The sequence below is a fragment of the Zonotrichia leucophrys genome, chromosome 2 (assembly GCF_028769735.1).
Source record: "Zonotrichia leucophrys gambelii isolate GWCS_2022_RI chromosome 2, RI_Zleu_2.0, whole genome shotgun sequence".
Classification (NCBI taxonomy): domain Eukaryota; kingdom Metazoa; phylum Chordata; class Aves; order Passeriformes; family Passerellidae; genus Zonotrichia; species Zonotrichia leucophrys.
The window spans coordinates 141670356-141691309 of NC_088171.1; the positions used below are offsets into that span (position 1 = coordinate 141670356).

Below are 20954 nucleotides of genomic sequence, written 5' to 3' on the forward strand. Positions count from 1 at the left end.
TGACATCACGTCAGCAGCCGCCCCCTGGCAGGAGTAGAGGGGCGGAGCTGAGGGTACTGCAGGAAAGGCGGGGGGAGGGGGGAAAGTGTCACGAGGAACAGGAGGAGAGGGGGATGGGGCAGGAATTTTGGGATGCTTAAGAGGATTTTGGGAAGAAGAAGACCAGGTTTGGGAAGATGCCACGTGGCACCCACCATCTTGTGCACCCCCTAGGGACTGGGGGCCATTTTGGACATCACTGCTCTCCGAAAAGCTAACACGTGCTCGGGATTTTTTTGGGGAAAGAGGTTTAGGGGTTTTAGAGGGAGAGGGAGGAACAGGGAGAGCAGAGGCACATGGCTTTACAATTGGCTTTTTCTCCATTTCCTTTTGTTTGAGTAATGCTGTTCGAATTTGTAAACTCCAGAACACAAATTTAGCTGAGGATAATTTGCCAGATTGTCCTAAGGTTATCAATTCATTCCCAACTTTATCCCAGAATTGAATATTGTGGATTTCTTCAGGGGAAATATTTGGGAACTGCAGAAAAAGCCATCTTATAAACTGTTTCAATTTTCCTTTAGAGAATTTCACATTACTCTTGACTAAAATGCTAACAATATGATAATACACTCCCCTTTGTACAATGCTAAGTTTGGAACCCATGATAGATGTAAAAAAGCAGAGTACTTAATCCCGCCTGACCAAAAACAAAGCTAAAATCAGCTACCAATTTCTAAAAAAAACCACAGATAGAAAGCGATAACGAGCAGACAAAAGCTTCACAATGCAGCTGTATATACTGCTTTTAAAATTCCCGGGCAGCAGCAGCAGGGCACGCCCTGCCGAACAGAGGCAGAAACAAAGCCTCCCCCGCGGTGGAATGCAGCCCCCCCGCGGAGCAGAGAGAGCAGCCACTCCACGTGGCAGCCGAAACCGGGACGCCCCCCCCCGCCGCCGCGTGTGCAGAGCACGCCCGACCCCGCAGGTCCCCCGGCCACGTGGAAAGAGAGCCCCCCCCTCCCCCGCAAAGAGAAAGAGAAAGAAAATCTCCTAACACGTGTCTGAACACGCTGCTGAGCCGGGGGGGGAAGGGCAGAGAGCGATCTCGCTCCGGCGCGAATTCTAAAAAACAGTGAAACACGCAGCAGGAAAGCTAAACTAGAACGCTATGAATTCTCGTCTGTGGGGCTGCGCAGCCAAAATGCAAAGGCAAAAAGGAACAGAACTCGCGGCAGAGTCTGTTTTTGAGCTTCTGCTCTACCGAAAGCAGAGATACTCACGTGAAATGGAAGCTGTAGGCTGGGTACAGGCAGGCAGGTCTCCACCGGAAAAGGACCTCTCTCTGGGTGCAAGAGAGGCTGCCCTTTTCTCCCTCTGGAAAATGTGCTCACCACAATGAAGCAGGGCTTTCCAAAGGCGCCGAACAGTCCACGAAACTTTTTCTGGGAGTATTCCCAAAGTCTCTAGCTGGGAGTCTTGAAGCCAGGCTCCTTTCAGCTGGATGCACGGCTGGCAGAAGCTTCTCTGAGGAACTGCGAGTCCGTTTTCAGGCTGCAGAGTCGAGCCCACACAGGGACGCCAATATATTGGAATATGTATCCCAATATAACCAGTTAGATGGTGCCTAGGCCAGTTCTGACCTTCGCTGCTGGGCCAGAGGCAGCGCTGCGGTGTTTCACCCCAGTGGTACCTTGGCTGGCGGCAGAGTGCAGCGGGGCACAAGACAGGACTCCGTTCTCCTCAGGAGAGAGCTTCTGGCGATGGTAGAGAGAAAGGGAATGGATTCTGCTAGAAGGTAGCCAGATGATTATTCCATGAGTACAGATACGTCTGCACTGGGCCACTGCTGGTAACAGAATGAAGCCGCATGGTCTCATTCACATTTTAAGCTCAGGACAGGGGAAGGGGAGGGGACAGGTGAGTCACCAACCAGGTGAAGGGGCAGGGTCTCAAGGTACTAGGGACACCTATCACACGACGCCTTGCTGGTATGTTAGCCTGATTGACAGGGCACACTCAGCGAGGGGCGAGGGGGAAGGGAGGAGGTAAAACAGGATATTGCAACACACCACAACACTGATGGGTCCCTTCCTATCAAAGTTGCTGGGTGCCCCTGTCACAGGAATGATTTGCATCTGACTCCAATCACTCCAATCAGGCTTCAGAATGCAAAACACTCACTTTATTAAACCATATTGTATTACATTATACTATATTAAAGAGATGCTATACTGCAAAGAATACTGAAGAAAACTCATGACTGTCTCCCAATAGTCAGGACACAGCTTTTTCCAATTGGCCAAGGGAACAAAACAATCCTCAGCAGAATCCAAATGACAAATCACTTCAGGTGAACAATCTTCCTAACACATTCCACATGTGCAAAACAACAGGAGCAGAGAAGAGAGATAAGAATTGTTTTTCTCTTCTTCTCTCTATGCTTCTCCAGGAAAAAGTCCTGAGAGAGAGAATTATATATCTCTGTTCAGAGAATGTGAATGCCACACCTTCCAACTCAGCATATTCTATGATTCTGTGATTATGAATGATTGGATACATTCAGGGCTGGGTCACATAAAAGTCTTCAAGCATTCCCAGGCATCAGCAGTGCCACAGGAGACTTGTTTGGTGCAGGCTCCTCCAGAAATCAGACTCTCAGCCAGCATTAAATAAATGTTTTGACTGTGACAAACACTTTGTGCTGTGGAAATATGCAGCAGATTACAAGATCAGGCAACTAGAAAGCAAGCAAGAGAATGTCTTACTTTGCAAAGTGATCTGGACTAGCTGGTAAAATGGCCAAAATTTAAAAGAATGCATTTGAATATGGGAAACTTCATTAAAAACCAGTCTCTTTACACTGGATAAAGAAAGCACATTTCTGAACAGGGCATAGTGAGATCGATGGTTCTTTGACAGCAAAGCATTAAAATGTGCTGACACCTGTTGGGTGCCAGAGAACAAAAGTTACAGCTGTTAGAAATACTCCTCAGCATGCTGTAAACTTTGGTCTGCAGGCTGAGATCCCAGAGGCAGCTGCTGCACTGCACAGCCCCCCTGGCACTGCTGAGAGAATTCCCAGAGGAGCAGAGCACAGCACCCACCTCAGCCCTCGCCAGCAGAACTGCCCCAGCACTGCCAGCACAGACGGGCCTTGGACAGACACCACACCAAAAGATTGCTGGGGAGTTTTTACAGACATGATTGAGTAACATAGAGAATTGAAAGAATAAGAGAAGTCAGAAGAGCAAAAGTGCACATGCCAGTCAGAAAAGATTTTCTGACTATTCAGAGAGTGCAAATCAATATTTTGATTTGCAAAGGTCTGAAAGGAATGACATTAAACTGACAAGAAAGGTCTTAAAACAGCAATATTTTTAACCTAATCATGATTTATCTATTTATTCTTTCTCTTCCTAATGGAAGGGAAGTGTCCCAAGACTGATAATGTGGCCTACATCATCAATAACATGAAATCATCATTAATATTTATCTTGTAGGTAAATGACTGGGGAAAAGTAAACTATTCCAGGCAGTATTTTAAAATATGTGTTTCAAGGAAGCATATGCCCTTTCTGAATGAGTTATTGGCAGTGAACATCACAACTTTTTGTCTTTCCTAACTCAATCCCCCATCCATGAATCCATGGTGAGAATGGAGGGCAAGCCTGCAGGATACAATTTTCTTTAATCTCAGTTTAACAAACACATTTTGGCCTCCGTGTGGCACCAGCCCCAGGAGCCCAAGCCCTGCCTGGAGCTGCATGGCAGAAAGGAGGCACCAGTGCTGGGTCAGCTGTCCTGGCTGTCCCTCCCAGCTCCTGGTGCCCCCCCAGGCTCCTCTCTGCTGGGTGAGGAGCAGGAAAAGCCTTGGCTCCGTCAGCCCTGCTCAGCAATAATGGAAACATCAGGGCTTTGTCAGCTGTTTCCAGCACAATTCCAAAACACAGCCCCACGCAGCTACTATGGAGAAAATTAACTCTACCCCAGTCAAAATCAGCACAACATAGAATCACTTCACTGAGATCTTTTCTCTTTCTTAGCTGGTTAGTGTGGACTGTCTTTGTGTTAAATGGAGGGAAACAGGCACTTTTATCTAAACAATATATTGTAAATATGCTATGTTCTCAGTATTTCTAAATGCAGTTTCCATCTAAAACCATAGAATGATGTGAATGAAATTCTGGGACTGTAAAGGGGATCTGGATGACTTCCTTAGGTGCAGACCTGCAGCTGGTGGCATGAATTGCAGGAATGGGGTCTAATCACAACCCACACAAAGTTACAGGTGGCACAACAGCACAACACACACCAGTCAGCTCTGAAAACATCAGCCATGGCAGCCTTGTGCTCTGCACAGAGGAACCCCATCCCCATCACCCCCACTGCCTTTCTCATTAAGAATGTGTATTCTTATTAACATCTTGCCACTAGCAAAGCAATTTCTTCCATCACAATTTTACTCAGCATTTTCTATATAGTGCAAACAAACAGTGTAGCAATTGTTTATTGGTCCCTTTGGCAATTATTTTCATGGAGTAATCAGAATTATTTAAATTCAAATAGAAAATTTATTTATGTAATACTGTCAAATTTTGCTGCTGTGGTGAACTGCTGAAAAAATGAAACCTGAACTTCAAATTTAGTATAATAAAGAAATACTTAGCAAGAAATACTTTCTGCTCAGAGTTCAAAATACATTTCTGAAGATATGTTTAAAATAGGCTCACTGGGCAAGAAGTTTTAAATTGCTTTACAGTTGAATAAACAAAAATATAGAGAGCTAGAAAGAAGATGACTGATTTACTGCAAATATCAGACATATATTTCCCCTCTCAGTAGAGGCAGGCACTGCATATTATTTCATTTTTAAGAGATCACTAGCAGACCTGTGGTAAATTAGCATTTATATGGAAGTGTCCCTTGAGGAATTTGGCTGCTTTACTGTTCTGAAACAAGAAGTAACAGATCAGCTGGGAGAAACTGCTCTGAAAACTTGTGTTTTCCTTGCTGACTTGAAAGAAATCCCATACAACTGCCCACTAGCAAAGATACAAGAGATGCAGGTTTTTTTCTAATAACCTGACTTTGGATCTCCTCTATCACTTGCCTACAACCCAAATCAAAACACACTGCAGTCAGCAAGAGGTTTCCAGTGATGTGTTGAGTGAATGTATAGAAAAAAAAAATCTAGCTTTTGGGATGTTATGGAGCTGTTTATAGGGAGCAGAAAGTAGAGGGTGGAGCTATACATGAGTGAAGTGTAGGCAGCAAAACAGGGGACAGTTTATGTATGAGTATATTTACAGAACTAAGGTGCAAACAAGATCTTTTCATTTGGCTTTGAAGTGGTTTCTATGCCCTAAGAAGAGGATGAATCACAATAAGCAAATTCAGCTTTGCCAGCAAGCACCTAAGTGGGTGTGTGCATTCCTGTGGTGCTGATTAATGGCTGGGTGAATGCCACGGGACTTCCAACACCTCTGGAATATTTTGTTGCTTAAAGTTTTCTGCTGATGGCAGCTTTTCCCTTGCTCTCTGCTGGGTTCTGGGTGAGCTGTTCCCCACCCCCAGGCCTCTGGCACCACAGTCTGCAAGGAGATGACATCTGCCACCTCACACCTCCCCTCCAACAGACAATGCCAGCCACCTCACCTTGAGCCACACAGAAACATCTGAAAAAACATTAATTCAGGCCTGAGGCATCTGACTACAGCAGTATTCTCAGGATAACTATGAAAATAAAGTCAGTGAGGCTCTCAAAAGTGCCCTACACAGGCTTTGTACTCCTATTGAGTTCAAAGAAATCAGAGTTAGCTCAATAGAGGCCAAATATCAGCTCCAGAGAGGCTCATTTCAACTGGTAAAATTCAATTATTTTTCCAATCTCTACCTGACAGACTTTGCTCATCCTCTTCCAGATTTAGGAGGCATTGCTTGTACAAGGTTCAGTAAATCTGAGTCTCAGAGTTAAGGAACAGGCAACCACCATAAAACATAGCAAAGAGAATAGATAACCATGATATGACTAATCTGAGACAGAACAAACACAAATCAAAAGAAACATCCAATTATAAAATCACTGTTGCCTCAGAGATTCTGATAAACAGAGTGACTGCCCCTGTCCTTTCACACTCAGACATTTTCTGCCTTTCAAACATTCAGGTCCATTTTTTCTCTTAACAACCTTGATTGCTTTGATGTTTCAGATAGTGGCTTTGCAAAAAAGCATTTTCTTCATATCCCTTCCTCACACACACATCTGTTATGGTAAAAGAATAAACAGCATAATTGTTTTTCTGCTCATCTTTCTTTAACAATATCTTGGTTTCTGCACATAGCTGACAAGACATTTTTCTGTTCTACTATTTGCTGCTTTTATTTATTTCCAGTCAATCCTGGAACACTTCTTCATTTATGGAGATTTTTGGCATAAAACTGAGAGTTTAATTTGTGATATTTGCCGTTTAGGGCTAAACTCTTCATGGTGCTCTTGCAATACTAACTCACACTTAGGAGCTGAAGTCAATACAGGAAGGCTGAAATCCTGATTTCTATGGGGAAAGCAGATTTCAGTAAACGTATCTACAAACTGTTTCTCCAGCAGGCTGTTCCTTAAGGACAGCCTCCATGTGCTTATGCTCATTTTGTCTCTAATATGAATCCAAAAGAGAAGTTACATATTATTGAAAAATTCTTGAACTCCAGCTACAAAATTATTTCAAATTAGAGGCTCTAGGCCTGCAGCATTGCTCACATGTGGCATGGACCCCTTCCAGCAGCAGCCTCTGAGGATCCCCTGGGACTGGAGGAGGTGAAGAGTTTTACCCACTGACCTCTGCCTGTAACTTCTTCACTGTATCAAGTTCTGTGGAAAAGCCTTGGGTCCTGACTCACAGATTCCTGATGAGCTATGGATTTTTAAAAATATCCACAAAGCAAAAATCAAGCAGATGAATCAGAGAGTTAACTGTTACCCTCACAATTCATCATTTCTCTCTGACACGGCAATCAGCATTTATTTACTGTAATTCATTTTCTGCAGCTCTTTATTCATGAGTAACCACAGGGAAAGAGAAAAAACCAACCATCCACCACTACTTTTGGATGCAATCATGTGGGGAAATATGCCCATATAAAAATATCCCCATATAAAAAAAAAGGAAAAAAAGAGGAAGAAAAAGGAGTTCCCCTGCCATGGGAGCAAGCCAGGGGAAGCAAGTTAAGAGGCAGGAGCCACGTGAGATGCTGGGCTGGGGTGCAGGGGGCAGCGGCTGAGTGCTTCAGTGGCACACTGCCTTGTGTGACTTAAGCAAAGCAATTTTATCCCTCTTCACATGTCATTCCTCCTCCTCCCATCCCACTTACTCACACTTGGAACTCTGCAGCTGCACCTCCACGCTTGCGTTTCCATCCTGTGCCAGCACCACTCATGGAGCTGCAGCGGCACCAAATCCCTGCTGCCATCCAGGGAGGAAACTTCACTGCCAGGAGCTGCCAGCTCACCTCCCACCCCATGCCTGCCTCTGCTTGCCTCTGTGGGGCATAAAACTGTGCCCTCAGCCTCAAGTATGAGTCCATGGGCAAGGGTGAGATTTCTTCTTCTGCAGGGTACTGGAAGCTTTCACAGTCATTTTATACACTTTAGATTTTAACTGAGTATCCCAATAGTGAGAAGTAAAACCTACTTATGTTGGAATTAGAAATGCCAGAATTAACCTCATGCTTTTACTGACACTTAAATTAGCATTCACGGGGCATAAACCACTGTGAATAAGCTAATGAAATTATTCATTTGTTGATTTGCCTATGCACATTGATACCTCTATGCCAAGAACCCAGTAATTAGTTAACAGCCTCATTTATTTTAACGAAGCTGTTGTCTTTCATAAAGCACAGGCCAGCCACCATGCATCCCTTCACAAATTTCTGATTAACCTCTTAAGCATCCTACACATTTTTGTGAGAAAAACAGCAGCCTGTATATGAAGACAACTGCTACTCATCTGCTCACCCTGCAAAGGTTTCTTGGCCCCTGCCCCTTCCTGATGCAGCTCATTACTTCCAGCCTGCACTGACATTTCTCACAGTCATTTGATGCTTTGTCACTGCTCTGTAAAGGAGGAGATGAAGCCATAGATCTCATCACCTCTTAACCAAGCCCATACAAGTAATCAGAAACCAGATCATTTGCTCTCAGCGTGATTTTGAACAAAGCTGTTAGAAGTTGTCATTATTCTCCATTAGACAGAATTTCAATTCTCCATCAGACACACACACACAAGAGATGTCCCTCTGCTACTGGATTTGGCAGAGAGGCCACCAGAAACCAGTGACTGGCAGCTTTCCCATCCACAAGCACTGTTGGTGCTTATCCAGCCTCTCTGGATATTTCTGACCCATGTGAGACAAGTGGATTTGTGCCATTATCTCTTTTTAGACGTGGGCACTTGAGGCACAGAGCTGAAATGGCTGCTGAAGGTCACCCACAAAGCCTGATCAAGGAATGGAGGACATGTTTTCCCCTCCCCTAGATTGACCAAATCCTTCTATTTTGGGGGAAAGTGAGCATCCTTGCCCAGCCTGCTCTGGAGTTGCAGGAGGTTTCAGTGGGATAAGCCTTGGGAAAACTTTCCCTGCTTTTAAATCAGGTATCTCCAGTTTTCTCGGTGGAATACAGTACTGGGGTCACTAGGACATACTGTTTGGGTTCACAGGAGGTAACTGCACAGTCTCAGTGTGCAGAGAAGAAACACTTCTACATCAGCCTTGAACAGACAAGTCCACTTCTTTCCCTATCACAGCCAACCTGCAACAGAACAGTACTGATGAATATGGCAGGCTCCATTTCTGCCACAACTGAATGACAATGTCACCATCTGCTAAACACTGTCACAGTTACTGGTCTTATTTTGCACTGCAGTGGTTTTCAAAGCACAACCCATGTGCCCTTGAGGTGTGTTAGCAGTCTGGAGCTGGCAGGTTTTCCACAGCAAACATGCTTACAAACTCAACAATTAGAAGTTGGATGCTAAGGATACCTGGAAGTCCATCAAATGAGTTAGCCCAAAATGGTTTGGGATTGCCTGGATCTTTATTAACAAAAGGAAAAATATCTGCATCCTAGCTTGTGTTCCAGGTTTGGTTTTGTCATCATTTGCAAATTAGAGGAAAGATAGTGGGTATCAAAAGGAGCTGAGTACATTACAAGGAATGGAAAATATAAAGGGGGGAAAGAAAGGAGTCATAATGGTGCAAAATCATGAGGGATGAAGCTTTAACATCAGGTGAAGTGTTGGGTAAATCCTGTAAATCCTGGCTATGCTCAGAAGCATCTCTTGTCTGGGTGAGCTCAGGAAATCCCTCTACACTTCAGGTCTCCAGTGAGCTCTTGAGCTTTCCCTGGCCCTTTCCTAGCAGTGCCTTGGGGCTGCTGTGAGACCCAGTGAGGAAGGGCTCAGCAAGGAGAATCACAACACCCTGGGGCTGGTTAAAGCCCCTCCTGCTGTTTTCCACTACCCCAAGTAGCAGCACCACATGTTCAGTGATACTGGTGCACCAAGTGGAGTTTGGTAGTTATGACTGCAGTCTCACTAGCTCACAAACACAAAATTGATGAATAGCACTGCTGATCTTTTTCCTGAGCACCTCTCCTTCATGCTGTGCTATTCCTGGTGTGGAATGCATCACTAGGATGTGTTTGGAATGAGAATCAGCAACCTGCACAGTGCTTTAGCTGCTTGGAATGGGATTTACAAACATTTGTTTCTTCTTCGGCCACCCCCCAGCTAATCAGTGCATGAGGGCTTCAGAAGGAAAAAATGCTTCTGATTTCATTAATGATGTGTTAACCTGGTGGTGTGAAGCAACCAAAGGAACATGGAATTTCAAGAGTACAAAACTAAAGTGTAGAAAGTGATGGAAGCAGATAAGATTTGTGCTGCTTGGCTTTCTATCAAATCAGGTAGAAATTACTCCTGCACAGGAACAACAGCAGTGTATTTACTCTTGCCTCACCTTGTGCTGCCCAAGTAGAGCTGCTTTGGCACATTCCGGTGTGGGCAATCAAATGTTGAAGCACAATGTCTCTTGCTGGCACCTTTAAGCAGCAACTCTGCCCTAACAAAGTTTAGTGCCAATTCTTCAGATAGGTTTTACCAGTATAACATGCAGTTGGATCCCAAGAACAAATTCATGGATCTTACATACCCACATCCAGGCCTATGTCACTCTCAGAATCAGAGACCAGGTCAGGAAGGAACCTTGAAAGGTCACCTGAGGCAACCTTTTGTGGAAAAGGGAGCCTGGACTAAATTACCTGGCACCATATCCTATCACACCTTGAAAACCTCCATTGATGGGGGCCTCACCACATCCCTGAGGAGGTTGTTCCAGTGATTGACTGTTCTCACTGTGAAAAAAATTCTTTCTTATACTAGGAAGGAATGATGCCCGACAATACTTGGTGACTGCCCATCAGAAGCCCATTCCATTTTTCTGGTCATTTTTCCAGTGCACTGCTCCTTCTGGCTTCTAGCAGAGCCTATCATGACACTTGACAGGCATTTGGGTTGGTGACAGTGGCTGACACTTGCTGCTCCTGCAGCAAACAACTGGCTTCCCTCTGCCACCACAGGACACATGATGAAAATAACTTTCCAGTGCTCATCACCAGTGTAAGGTTTCTACAGCCACTTTAGCATGTTTTTCTCTTTTTTGCCATTTCATTTTCAAATATAAATGCTTTTGTTAATAGAAAGACCTAGACTGTCATTAACTGCAGTCCATCATCCCAGGGAAAAGCACTCACCTACATTTACAGGCACCTCAGTTCCTTCCTAAACCTCTTCTGCTGTGATGCTTCACCACCTGCAATGTGATGTTAATGCTCTGCACAAGGAGAGAGTGGAAGAGCTCCCCTAGGAGGGACAGCACCTGAGGCACCAGGTGTTGTTCACATCTGTGTTGTGCTTGGGCCCCCTCACTGTGTCACATCCCCTCTGTGCAGAGACAATCTTTGCCTTCTGCTATTCCTATTTCAAGCAGAGCAGACATCCCTCTGCTGCCCCAGCACTGACAAGGCCACAAACTCATTTAGGTTACAGATGTGAGGTGTCACCCTCACATTAATAAGGCTAATTGATGATTTTTCATCAAGTGAGCAATCAGGTGAGCCATACATTAATTAGTCTCCTTCACCTGCCCAGCTGTACTGGTGGCTGGTTCCTGGTGCCACAAGGAAGTTCTGGCAAGTTCTGGCAGACCATCTTATGAAAAGGCAAAGGCTCTATACTCCATCCAGGGTAAACATTTCCAGCTTACCCAGAGAGATACAGAATTTACATCCTTGTCCAGCAAATCATATCCTAAAGCAGATCATTAGGAAGTTAAGTATTAGTTTTAATATTTTTAGAGCCTCCTAGAAGGACCCCTTGATACATTTTTCCCAGCCTGAGCAGCTGGATTTATGTTACTAAGCCAATTCACTTCACAGTAAAAATATGCAAGAGAAAGTACTGGTATGGAGTTTTTAAGTCCACTCCTTTTCCTGTGAAAGTCTGACAGAAATAAAATGGAGATTTTTTTTTTAAGGGGGCCCATACGATTGAAGTCAAAGAAATATGTATGCCAGATACACATCTGAAAGAGAAAATCTAGACTTCTTAAATTTAACAGAATTCAAATGATAACTGAATCCATTTGAAGAGGGCATCAGTAAAATGCCTTTCTATGTGATTCTAAACATTTAGCTGTTCCAAAAGACAAGCACGAGCCCATCCTAACACAGGGATTTGTGTGGCTGTAATAGCTCATCTCTAGAGAGGTCTCTCTTCCTCCACTGAATAGGGGGGTCAGGGGTTTTGATGTGGCTAGACACCATGACACGAATTCTACCCTCAATTTTTAAAAATCTGACAACAGAAAGGCAAAGATTTTTTAGTAACAGCAAAATGAGCTTGAGTAGTATCTTCCTTGAGGAAGCACAAAGCATTGATCAAAGGTGTTATCGACTCATTTATTGCTTTGTCTGCCTCTGCCAGTCTTGCGGCTTTGACAAATGTAACAGGTCAGTGTGGCTTCCAGTGTGAAATAGCAGCAATTACAATTGTTCTCAAGTTTTAAATTATTGGCAGTATTATTCTGCTGTCATTGCTACTGATGTAATGATGATTCATGCCCAAAAGACATTCTGATTCGCTACCGTTCACCTCAACCAATCGGATGACTTTTATTTAACAGGCTAGGGAATTAAAAAGTGAAATTTAAGGAAATAATTTATAGCAGACATGGTTCAAGTATTAAATCAGTTGACTGGATCACCAACAAGAAGGATGGCTTCTACTTATAGAAGTTATGCAGACTGAACTACCAAAAGCAAAAGGCTAAACCAAAGCAAATGAGACCTTTCAGGATGAGAGACTTATTTGCTTCAACAAGAAAATGCTGGACATCCAGACCCAGACCTAGAAATTAAAGCTGAAGATAATATGTTCAAGAGCACTTTCTTTTTTTTCAAATAACTGCTACCTGCCTAATAAAAATGTGTCATGGCAATAAGCTATGTTAAGATGGATGAAGAACATGGCATTTTGAGGAGCTGTCCTGGGAGTCCATCCAGCAAACTTTGCCTTTGAAACATTGAGGTGATTAAATTTAATGTTTGCTCATAATTTTTAATGGCATAATAAGTCATAATAGAAAAAAATATTATTTAATCTGAAAGGGTTGGAAAGAGAGATAAATCAGACTACTTAATAGGAATTCTTATCTGTATGGGTAACCATAGAAAAGCCAGATCACAATGGATTAGCTATATCCATGCTTAATTTGGAAATTTCATTTGTGAGATGTGTTTAACCTGTATTTAACCTACAGGCATAAAACTAGTTTTTGCTTTGCTATTTAACAACCAGTTTAGAACCCATGTGACAAAGCTAGCCAGGGAAACTTATAATGAAATAGAGAAAATTATTTTGACTATTTGGAATGGTTTTAGGGTATAATGCACTTAGCTCAGAGTTGAAGATTTGAATCAATGAATATAAGAGCATTTAAGGTCACCTTCCCCAGAGAGAAAATAAAATTATGAAATTACAGGCCCTTTTGAGAAGATCTTCCCAAAATGGCCAAGGTCCATTGGGAAAGAGGCCTCTGAAAAGCTGAGCAATGAGATCTTTAAGTGAGTGTCTAAGAGCTGTCAGGGGGATGTGAACAACATGCTGAGGAGCCTTCAAAAACAGCTGTTGACAGAGTCATTGGAGATTCAGTTAAAAAGCACAGTCTTAGCACTGTTCATTCAGAGCATGCCAGAGATAAGGGCAGCACCTTATCAGCAGGAGAAAGGCCAATTTCCTGTGCTGGCCTCAGCCCAGCTGACAGTGACCCAGAACTCCCTGGGGGCTTCTGCAGGTACAGGATCCTCCTGCATGATGGCATCACCTGGCAGGAAGGGGACACTGCAGGTTGGCAAAGGTCTTTAATGAAATCAATTAATTCAGAATTTATTCAGACTTTTGCTGTGGTTTTTTTTCAGCAAGCTGGACAGCACACATTAATAGCAGAGGGGCTTCACTCTGGGAAGCAGAACTAGCAGAGCCAGAAGTCTGTAGTGCTATCACTGTATCACACTGAAAGGAAAAGCAAAAAAGCATCAAAAGGACACTTTAATTTCCCTGTTCAGTTAAATTACTAAGATACAATGTTTTGTCTTGTTCTACAAATGATATTTTCTCAGCCAGCAGTGATTTTCCCAAATAAACCATTTACATCTGATCATCCCACCAGCTCTGTTTCCAAGTTTGACAGCTTGCACTCTAATGCCTCCAAATATTGGGAAAGGCAATACCTCCTACATCAACCACCAGCTCAAGCAGCCAGAAACCCAACCCAAAGCTGTGCATTTATGCAGTTAGAGAACATTCCAAGGCTTCTGAGAAAACAGATACACATTTTAACCTGTTTTCATTATTTATGTTGTCTTTTAGTCAATGTTCTGTGCATAACTGGCCAGTTACCTTCCTCCCCTTGCAAAAAAATCCCTGCATTGAGAAAAACAAGAAAACAGTTTTACAATGGATTTTAGGAAATTAATAAAAAGTCAGATGCTCACCTGGCAAAAGGCCAGTATATGCTTCACATTAATTGCACAATATTTATTCCAGATGAAAATGTGACCCACTCTCTAAGGAAAGCCTTAAAAATTCAGTAACCCTCCAAATTACACATAAAATCTCTTTTTTTCCCCCAAAGGCATAAAGTTTCTCTTTAAAATTCTACAAATCTCTTTTGCAGGGTAAATAATGTTCAGCCTTTAACAAACACCAGACAAATCTTACAGTCTCTGGAAATGAGAATTTCTTACTGCTCTGCAGCAGCCACTGTGCTCATCCTGCCCAGGCTGCAGAGGAGGGAGCACCCTGTGTGTGAGCAGGAAGATTGTCTTGGTCTCTCAGCCTGCTCAGGAGAGGATTCAGATATTTTTTCCTCCACAAATACACTGAACAGCCAGAGCAGGGTGGTCCTGCTGCCATCTCAGCTCCCAGCACCTGCCATAGCACTTTGGGACATCCTTCCCAAGCTGCTGGAAATGTGCATACAAGCTGCAATATCACAAAGCCATTGATCAGGAAAAGCCATTGATGTCTCATATGCATATTTCTATGCATCAAATATTTGTTTTACCCTACCAAGCCTGTAGAGAAAGAACTGCAACAGCTAGAGGGCCCTGGCTTTGCAAGCTGTGGTATAATTAAAGAAAAAAAACACTTAAAGTTTGTGTGGTGTTGTTGGTTTTCAACACTTGTTCAACAAGCCCTGAATAATTCAGTGGTACCTTTGCTTCTTATGAATAATGTACTCAGTCTTGAATCTGAGCCAGTAAAAACTTACATTGCATCACTGAATTTTCTCCTAGGCACAACACAGCAGTGATCCTTACAGATAAATGTCTAATGGTTTAGGGTACAAATTTGTTTTGCCTGTACTCCAATATAGCCATACCCTTATGAATAACACCTCCTTACCATTACTTAAATGCCCCCATGACACCTTTGACTGGAGTTTTCCATATCCTGAGATGATTTTTAGCCTGATTGCCTGAGAGTGCTCAAGAGTCACAGAATTTACTGCTCTGTCCTCTTCCTACTCATTCCTGGGCACCTTAACTTACTGTTTTGACCACTGCTGAGCAACCAAGACAATGTATTCACCTCAGAAACCATCACAGCCCAGGTAAAGCATTCCTGAATGGCAATGGTCAGCTCAGAGCCAAACGTTTTGTACATGATGTTAGGACTGGTTTTCACCATGTATAGCTCTGTACAATTACAAATAGTGGAATCTCATGGTTTTCTGCCCAGTCACTCTGTCTCCAAAGATCCTTCTTGAATTCTTCACACATGGTATGATTTTTTACTGCCCCCAAAAGCTTACTATGAATATATTGAACAAAGCACTCAGTGCCTGGGCCATAAAATCATTCCATCCTTCCTCAGGTTATTCATTCCTCTGCTCCATTCAAGTGAAAAGAACTGAATTTTGGAGAAAGATGAAAGACAGAAATTGCTAAGTCTCAGTATAGAAAAATTAGGAGCAGAAAGAAGATTGCATGCAAATATATCCAGCTGGGAAAGGAGGCAGTTTTTGTCCCAGCCTCACACTGTCCAACTGGGACATCCCACATGCAGCCCTTGCTGTGCCATGCCATGGTGGGACAGTACAGGGCCACCTCTCTGCAGCCCCACTCTGCACAGGCGTCCCTGTGTGCCTGCCAAGGGGAGGGCAGCACCTCAGGCTCTGGGAGCTTGGAAGTGCTGCTGGCTCAAACATTTCAGGCTTGAAAGGTTGTGGGGAAGGGGCAGGTGTGGCCTTGGCCCTGGTGAGGTGATGCCCTGCCCTGCACACCCCACACCCCAAGCCTGTACCCCAGCTCTGCAGTGGCACACCAGAGGCAACACTCCACACCCATCTCTGGAGCCCCAGCCCAGCTCCTGAGAGGACAAGTGACCAGAAGTTCCACCTAGGGGAAGGACCCAGGAAAGCCAAAGGCTGTTTAACCTGAGATATGAGCCAAGCATGTCTTGACCCTGCCTTCTCTTAGAATTTCTATGAGCTGAACACAGCTGGAACCAGGAGTGGTAATTATGTTTGTTCTTTTTTATATCTTTTCTGTCTTTCTCACTCTCCTCTTTGCCTAATTCCTTCTTGGGATTTTGAGAAACTTAAAATCAGAGAGGCTTAGCATTTGCTACTTGAATGGGCTAAGTTAATGCTTTGAGAAGAGCTTTATGTTGACTGAATGCTGCTCTAAATCTTTTGTCGAAGTTCTTTGGTTTTCTAAAGTTGCCAGTGAAGTTCTTTTTGTTGTTTTGATCTCCTGAGAATATGACCAGTATTTCTCCTGTGTGTCTGACTCAGAGTACATGAACAGCTCAGTCCTTTTAAGTGTCTCATTGAGGGAGATTTTTGGGGCCTTACACAAACCCTGAAGGGTTTGGTTTGCCTTAGTGCTGAGCTGTGGCACCACAGTCAGTGCCTGCAGCAGCACCCAGAAAGGGAATCCTCCTGCTTGTCAGCAAGTGAATTAATTTGAATAAATAAATCCACATCCTGACTCCATCCAGCTTGGCATCTTTACAAAACAACAGTGTCTCTTAAAAACTCATTGCTTGGGGCTGGTTGCAGAATATTGTCCCTGTGGCAGGCCAGGTCCCATGCACCCAGGCCATGGCTGCTGGTGGTGCAGGGAAATGCTGCCTGGCCTCAGAGCTGGAGGACAGTCACAGCAAGGGCACCTTCTGCACCACCCCTCCATGGCAGGAGCTCTGGGGCTCTCCACTCATCCCCTGCACCCCATGGAAAGGAGGAGGGAGGTGGATGGAGCTCTGGGACTGTGCCAGATTCCTCCTATGTGCCTCAGAAAAGCACCAGCCTCCAAATGCAACACCTTGCTCAGCCCTTGCATTCATTCATTCTCTTCCTCTGTGCCCAGGGTCTATCCGACATTATAATCCACCTCTATTCAAGCCCCAACACAATGCACCAAGGATCAATTTATAAGATAGATAAAAAATTTAGAAAAGAATACTAAAATAAAATTCCAGGAGTCTGTGAGATCAGACTAAGTAATCTCACAACTGCTCCAAATCCTTACTGATAAAGCTCCTAAATACATCATACCTTAACATCAAACATTATCTCAGATGAGGTACATTTTGTTTATAATAAATTCTAAATTTCTAAATTGTAAATAAATTTTTATTTATAATAAATAAACATAGCCAGTAGTGCCTCTGACAAGAAACTTCAACACCTTTCTTACATAACAAAGTCTCTGCTCCTTCTGGCACTTTTCATTTGCATCTTTTCCACTCACTCAAGTCTGAATATTGCATTACACCAAAGGGAATACAATAACCTCTTTTCAGACCTAAGTCTAAAAGAAACTCTTAGGCATTTCAGTGGAAGAAAAGAAATTTTTCAGTTAGAGGTCCATAAAAATCAGCAGGTATCAGGAAACATTTCCATTTCGATGAAATTACACTCTTCGCTGGGAAAATATTCCACCTGAAGATTGAACTTATTCTAGCTCATGTAAAATACTGCAAAATATAAAACATTTAAATGCCTGCATGCAGGTGATGACCATTTAGTTCTGATCCTTCACCTGTGAGGAATGACTGGTTTGGAGCACAAATGCAGGCACCACTTGGATCACATCAATGCAACCAGTCCATTATTCCCGGAACCATGGAAGAGACTCTGCACATCAGAAATGCAGGTGCACTCTGGTGTCTGTGGGTCTGTCCTGAGAGCTCAGCTGCTCAGCAGCACAGGTGCCAACAGCCTTGTACTCCAGGAGAACCTGCTAGTGAGACCCAGGAGACAGCTCTCTCTTCCAAAGCTGTAATAATGGTTCACAGATTTTCATTTTGCCCTCTTGTTTGCTATTCATTTATTCATATTTATACCAAAAACTCCAAGGTGATACCCAAGATTTTACAACAGTCCTTACAGAGATTTGAAAAAATAGAAATAAAATTTAATTGCTCACCAAGCTGCACAGTCCTCATCCTGCCTCCAAGTTATATTTGATCTTGTGTCCATGTTATGTAAAAGGCAAATGACATCATGGGCACCTCTGCTGCAGGTTTAACTCAGCAGCAGGTCTGTGCTTGCTCTTACAGTGCACTGAAGATGTTCTCTCTGCCCAAGACAGGCTGCTTTGAAGCCATCTCTGAAAGTCCCCCTTGACCTGGCTCCTTTTCTTCCTCCCAGATTTCAAGCCCAGGCTGTACCCAAGTCCCAGCAGAAATCCCTGCACACTCCCCTGCACTGGCTGCCCATCTTCTCTCAAACGGCAACTCAGCCTCACCCTCTGCTTTTCTAATTACCACAAAGAGTTAAATACCTTTTCTATCAGCATCCTTATCAGAGAGAGAGGGTCTGAATGGATGAATCCTGCTTGTGGTTTCTCTGTAATGCTGCTGGTTTCATAGGCTCACTGCTGGTGATCTGCTCATTTCTGGTCTTTGCATTTTCTTGGTCTTGACCAGCATTAGGGGTCAGGTTCAACCTGAAAAGCCTCTGTACAAAGGCACAGGAAATAATTACCCCAGATGGGAAAGCCTTATGAAATGGTAGGTACCAACAGCCTGCAGAACTGATTGCAACACAATTCTGGCTCTCTCTAAGCCTAATATTTACATTTACTTTAATAACCACAGACGTGTTCCTTTCTCCCTATCATCTCTTGTTTGTTTACACATTGTTGCAAACACTTGTCAGCAACAACTTTCCTGCATTTAAAAAGACCAGTCTCATTTCATGCTGAATTTCAAGTGCTCAGAGTCCAAGGCACCCTCAGACACCAAGGGAAGGAGCACTCTCCAGCAGTTCAGCTCCCATAACATGGGATTGAACTCACCAGCAGCAAGTATCAGCTCTTGCTGTGGCTGCTGAAGGAGGCTCACACTGCTGCAGCTGGGCCCTGGAATACTCCCAGGATAAACACAGAAGGATTTGTTAGCTGCAGTTCCTCTGAGTTTCAGAATATCTGAAAATCTTCAGCTTTCCTCTAAATTTTAAGTTCAGGTCCTTTCAGGTATTCCAAAGTATTCCAGATCCAACCCTGACCCATCCTAAGTGGGCTTCCACCAAGCCAGCTATGGATTCAGAGCAATCACTGACTGCCTCATCATCCTCCATTGTGTATCTTCAACCCTGACTCTTCCCTACCTCCTGCCCCAGTGCTTGGTGAAAGCCTCCTCCAGCGTCCAGCCTGAGTCAGAGACAAGAGCTCTGACCGGCCCTGCACCAGCCTCAGTGCAATCTGAGTCCTGAGATGGTGCCACAGGGCTGAGCATCAGCACACTCTGAGGAAACAGGGAAATCAGCCCATCCTGAACTGTTTTCTGTCCCACTAGAAATGACTCCTCATCACTCACCCCAGAGCTACTAGGCAGGGAAAGGCCAAGGGCCTGACCCTGCAATGACTGCTCTGAAAGTCAGGGAAGAAAGGGTAAAGAAGAAAGGTTCTACCTGGTTCTTGTCCATGCAGGAGTAGCAGGATTTCTTCCATGATAGAGAAATCCAACCCTGCATCCCCAGGGAGAGGATCAACATGAAGTTTCTATGGCTTACCCAGAAAGTCCTGCAGAACCAGCATCATTTCATACACTCCCAAGGTACAGGGTTACTGCAGGCTCTCTGTCTGGATGCAGGCTTTGCTACAGTGGATTCACACTGCTTCCAGATGGGCCCAAAAATCTTGACTGTAAAAGAAATCTGAGATCCAGGAGTCTAACACAGACAGCTGGAAGAAACATGTTGTCATCCTGTCAGGCTCATGCATTGCCCAAGGTCACCCTGTGGCTCAGGGTAAACAGTTTAACCAGAATTTATCAGCACAGCTGTCTGAGCACCTTCCCCACACTGCACAAAAACATAAAGCAGAAAAGAAATGAAATAGGGAAAACAAGTGTTGATTTGCAATTAAATAACAGCCTTTACATTTTTCAAGTTTTATTCCAGCAGCTTTTACATCTCATTGTACACAGACATGTCTCTTATTTAATATTTGCATAAAGCTGATGATATGCAACAGTTTTTATTAATAAAAAACCTCACCTCCTCTCCACTTTTTAAATTCACAATGATAAATACATTTAGAAGAAAATTCTCTATTCCAGCTGCAGCCCCACAGCCCACTCACACACTGATTACACTGGGGGTGCCTGTGCCCAGGATTACTATTCAGTAGATAGTACTTCAGAAGCTCTTGTTGCTAGCATCTTTTTCACCTACACTACAACCAGTCTTTTCCTCATGCCCACCACCAGACAGCTGCAGATTATATCCCCTTCCCAGCCCCTGTTTAAACCACACATTAATACCAAAGATGGTTTAGAATAAAATTCTTCAGTTTTGTTCTCTCCCCAACAGACAAAAAGAAATGCCCACTCCTGCTGCTGCCACCTCCAGTTCAAACAGAGCCCTCAAAAACCTGCCAAGTTATTCTCTGCTACTGATCAATACTCTCCAGGCTTGATTACACAATAATGGCTTTCAGGAGGAAAGCCCAGAGGGTACAGATAATGCTCAAGGGAGATAAACTTGGCCCACATGAGGATCACAAAGTACCTCAGGTTGGAAGGGACCCACAAGAGCAATTTCATGCCAAGCCCTGCAAGCTACTGAAGGTTTAGACTGCATTTCTCACATGTGTTCCAAGAAACTCATTCCAGGGAGATCAGACCCTGCAGCTGTTATGCTCCCAGCTTTCTCAGAGCCAACCAAACTAGAAAGCCAAACATACAAAAAGGGAGGTGAGCAACAAATCAGAAGCATTTAAAAACCAGTAGAGATCCTGGTCCTGTTTACTGCTGGCAGGGAGGCACAGAAGCAGCCAAGCTCTTCTAGGAGTTCTCCCCAGCTGTTACCTCACCCACAAAGGTAACACCATGTGCATGATA

General features: G+C 43.8%; 1 protein-coding gene across 1 annotated transcript in view; it reads right to left on the minus strand.

The window, feature by feature from the left end:
• Positions 1–19895, minus strand: part of ANXA13 (annexin A13) — a 262163-nt gene extending 242268 nt beyond the window's left edge. Inside the window, exon 1 of the mRNA XM_064706653.1 lies at positions 19624–19895. The gene's annotated coding sequence lies outside the window, so the exon portion shown is untranslated. The remainder of the gene's footprint in view (positions 1–19623) is intronic.
• Positions 19896–20954: the final 1059 nt, after the last annotated feature.